The sequence below is a fragment of the Phaethon aethereus genome (genome assembly GCF_964289735.1).
Source record: "Phaethon aethereus genome assembly, chromosome: 5".
Classification (NCBI taxonomy): Eukaryota; Metazoa; Chordata; class Aves; order Phaethontiformes; family Phaethontidae; genus Phaethon; species Phaethon aethereus.
Genome location: NC_138579.1, coordinates 44,287,367 through 44,291,213, shown reverse-complemented (window position 1 = coordinate 44,291,213; position 3,847 = coordinate 44,287,367).

Sequence of the window (3,847 nt, the reverse complement as noted above, 5' to 3'; positions counted from 1 at the left end):
GCAGCTGGAGGCAGCGGTCCCCGCGACAGATGTGCCCGCAGGTGCGGGGGGTGGCCGGGGTCTCCCGCCCGGGGCTCGGCCCGCCGAGAGCGGGCCCGGCAGAATGGGCAGGCGGTAGCCCAGGGCGAGGGGCTGGACACACGGGGCCACTTCCGAGGGTCTCCTCCCCCGCGGGGCCGTGCCGGGAGGAGGCAGCGGCAGCGCCCGATCGGCAAGAGGTCTGGCAGCTCCAACAAACCCTGTCTCCATTCGAGGCTTACCAGGGCTGCGAGCACAGCAAGGGGAATTATAAAAAGCAGCTTATACACATGTCGGGGGGGGGCGGGAAATGCATCTCGAGGTTGCAGGTCTCTCCCCCAGAACAGGCAGACCCACTTTTGCATCCAGATGCATCCCAGGGACCATCTTATTGTGGGAGAATGTTATTCACCACCATCGTTCCCCACCAGCCAAGCAGCAGGTTTCCTCTCCCTCCCTCTCTGCCCTGTGCTTTGCAGCCTATCTCATAAAACCGTGCAGTTGTGCTGTGCACAGAAGTGGACAGCATCAGTATTTTTAGGTCCCAAGGCCACTCCTGTACCTGAACAGGAGAACTTTTCATGTTCCCTGCAATAGCCGCTGTGCTCCCAGTTACTCTCTGTGACAGTCCTGGACGGGGTGGGTGGCATTGCTTCAGCAGTCCAAACTTCAAAGATACTGCTGGTCCCATCAGCATTTCTCAAACCATGTAGTGGTTTGTCTTTGAGACAATGGTGTTAGTTCTTGGCCAGGACCCAGGATGGCAGTTGCTCCTCCAGAGAAGAGCAAGCAGAGCCCTCCAAGGCACACAGCCCTGCTCTCCCGCCATACAAACTTGAAAAAGATGTTACTCCCGGGCCAAGCACACTCCCACAGGGTCACCATACACAGGTACCTCTGGGGCAGCCTCTCAAGGGGGCTAGGTGTCCCCTTCGCAGTTTGGATGCACAAGACAGGTCGATCTTACATGCAGGACCCAAGAGACTCACCAGCATCCTTTCAGGGACTAGGGGAAGTTTTGACACAGCTCCATCTTAAAGCATAAACCCCAGCTACTGAAACAGGATTCCTCCGCAGCATGGCTGTGGTTTGGCCTCTGACCTGGGGCAGAAGGTAAGGCTGCCTTCTCCTCCTGCAGCTAGGTCATCTCATGGCACATCTCATCTCATGCTGGGAAGCCAAGCACTAAGAGCTCACCCCCAGCGTGGTCATCCGGACCTTCATCCTTGCCCTGGCTCAGGCTGCCCTGGGAGGACACCCACTTCAGCCTTTCTGGCTGTGCTACTGCTGGTCACATCTATCTCCTTCTATGCATGGTAGAGCCCGTGGCCTCTAGGATAGTGCTCCCAGAGAGATGTGTGTGTACATGTCCTGCAAAATAGCGACTACACTTCTGTCCTAGCCAGTGACTCTGGTCATAAGGCAGCTGCTGTCTTTTTCGTGTCTTTCAAATTGTCCAATTGACCATCAGGTTCACTTCAGAGCAACTGTTCTCAGCCTTAAGTTAAATCCAAGGAAAGGTTATGTGCCGAGAGAAGTTTTCCTGCTTCTCCGCCCCAGCTGAATCATCTGGTCTAACACAAGGTATTCCCTCTTGCCATAGATGCAGCTGTGACACCAGATACACTCTGCTCTCCTTCCATCAGCCATCCTCCTCACTGCTCCAGTTTCCCCTCAGCCCCAATGGCCATGGCTCTGGTTCCCATCCCTTCATATCCAGCTGTTTTCTACTTTCAAACCTTTCAGCCAGCCCTGCCTGAAGCCACTCCAGCTCCTTCTTCGTGCAGACAGACAGACATGGGGAAAGTGAATTTCCCCAACCACAAGTACATGGAGCAGGCGATCACTCTGCTAGAAATCCAAGGTTAGCCAGTTTCCATCCTCAGACACTTCACCATCATTCCTTTGACAGGGAGAACAGATGTTCTGGCTAGAGCAAAGAAGAAGCCTCAAACCCGACCTCTCTATGTTTAATTTACATTATTACATTCTGGGTAGAGATAGCTGGACTGAGTTTGCCATCATCCTGGCTCTTCATCTTCTAAGGCACGGGCTACTATTTTCAAAAGGCTTTTGTCATGTATAAGCCACTTCAAGCATCAAAGTGTTACTTCCTCAAGCCCACAAGGTCCTTGCTGGAGAGAACTTGGCAACAGCATGAACCTTGACTGCACTCTCAACTCAGTTAACCAACGCACTGTACATGTTGCTCTCATAGAATCATTAAGGTTGGAAAAGACCTTTAAGATCATCAAGTCCAACTATCAACCCAACACCACCATGCCCACTAAACCATGTCCTGAAGTGCCACGTCTACACGATTTTTTAATGCCTCCAGTGATGGTGACGCCACCACCTCCCTGGGCAGCCTGTTCCAATGCTTGACCACTTTGTCAGTAAAGAAATTTTTCCTAATATCCAATCTAAACCTCCCCTGGTGCAACTTGAGGCCATTTCCTCTCATTCTATTGCTGGTTACTTGGGGGAAGAGACCAACACCCACCTCACTACAACCCCCTTTGAGATAGTTGTAGAGAGCGATAAGGTCCCCCCTCAGCCTCCTCTTCTCCAGACTGAACAACCCCAGTTCCCTCAGCCGCTGCTCGTAACACTTGACTTCTTCTCCAGACCTCTCACCAGCTTCGCTGCCTTTCTCTGGACACGCTCAAGCACCTCAATGTCCTTCTTGTAGTGAGGGGCCTCTCCTTGTAGGTCAGACATGCCCTTTATCTCCAGTACCTCTTTGAAACACCCTAATTTGCATTTTCAAAAACTGCCTTTTGCATCTCAAACTTGCTGATGTTTTTTTGGCTCCAAATTTTAAATGTTTATATAAGCAAAATGTTTTAAAATTGTGTGTTGACTTTGTTAGGTTGTTTGTAGTAATGTCTTAGCTGGTATTTGGACTGGTGCTATCTGAACACGCCCAAGTGAAGCTTAAGGCTCTAGCGACTTCTGCTCTAGATCCGCCCCTTTGCCAAACCTGGATGAGAGATTTCACAGCTACTTGCAATTCCTAAAGTCTTGCTGGTTACTAAGAAAATAATGCACCTCATGTAATTCTCCAAAGAAAAAACAAAGGTTCCAGTAACTGGGTCTACACAGGAGCACTGAGGAGGAAGGCATAATGTACAAGCAGAACTTCAGTCCAACTGCATCCTAGCTAGTTATTAGACTGCTAAGTCATGGTGTACCTAGTATCAGTTTGTGACTTAGCTGAAGGGCTGCAAGAGAAAAGGCTCAACCACTGACAGGAGACCCATGTTGAACAATGTTCACATTGTTCATAACTCCTGTAGCACTTCTCTGCCCCAGTACCCACCCTCTCAGTTAAAAGGAGCCTCCACACCACCCTGGGGAACATCCTGAAAGCCACTGCTCTCACAGCATCAAAACCCAACTGCTCTCTCTTCCCAGGCAAAGAGATCACACTATGCCTGCTTTGAGGGTGCCTGTACCAGGTCAGACATCATCACCTAGCCCAGTCCTTATCCCAGGAAATGGAAATCTCCAAACTGGCATATGATGGTTCCTTTATTTCAGCCTCCAGCAATCCTCCGCTCCTCTTGAAACATAGATGTTACCTTCACTAATGATTACTGATGGCTTTTTCTTTCCCCATGAACTGGTCAAGCCTTTCTGAACTCAGTCAAAGCATTAGTGCCCACAACTAAGGAAGAGGTTACCATAAAAACATCTAGGTAAGGAAGGTGCTTGTTCTATCTGCCATCTTGTACTTTAGTTGAATGTGCCCAATCCTAAACATTACAGAAAACAGCGAACAATCATCCCCTACTCTACTTCTTTGTAACACAGTTTCACACACCTT